The 217-nt window shown below is 20.7% G+C and overlaps 1 protein-coding gene across 1 annotated transcript in view; it reads left to right on the top strand.

Moving 5' to 3' along the window:
- LOC119592298 (probable ATP-dependent RNA helicase DDX43) overlaps positions 1-217 on the top strand; it is a gene marked incomplete at both ends in the record, with an annotated part of 26395 nt that overhangs the window by 25115 nt on the left and 1063 nt on the right.

Genomic DNA, 217 nt, shown 5'->3' with positions numbered 1-217 from the left:
GAACAAAAAGATACTTTGTAAAAAGTATCTGATGTTCCCTGAAATATGTACATATTTTTTACATAGACAAATTCAATTATTTTGAAAATATAAAACTTTGTTATTTCAGGCTATAATGCTTGAAAATACAATCTTTATCAATTATCTGATACATTTTTATAAAATTTTTGGTGTATTTATTCAGAAATATGAAAAAAATAAAATTGTTGTTTTACAC

Source organism: Penaeus monodon, chromosome 30 (genome assembly GCF_015228065.2).
Source record: "Penaeus monodon isolate SGIC_2016 chromosome 30, NSTDA_Pmon_1, whole genome shotgun sequence".
In the NCBI taxonomy this organism is placed as follows: domain Eukaryota; kingdom Metazoa; phylum Arthropoda; class Malacostraca; order Decapoda; family Penaeidae; genus Penaeus; species Penaeus monodon.
This window is presented reverse-complemented; position numbering and strand designations above follow the sequence as displayed.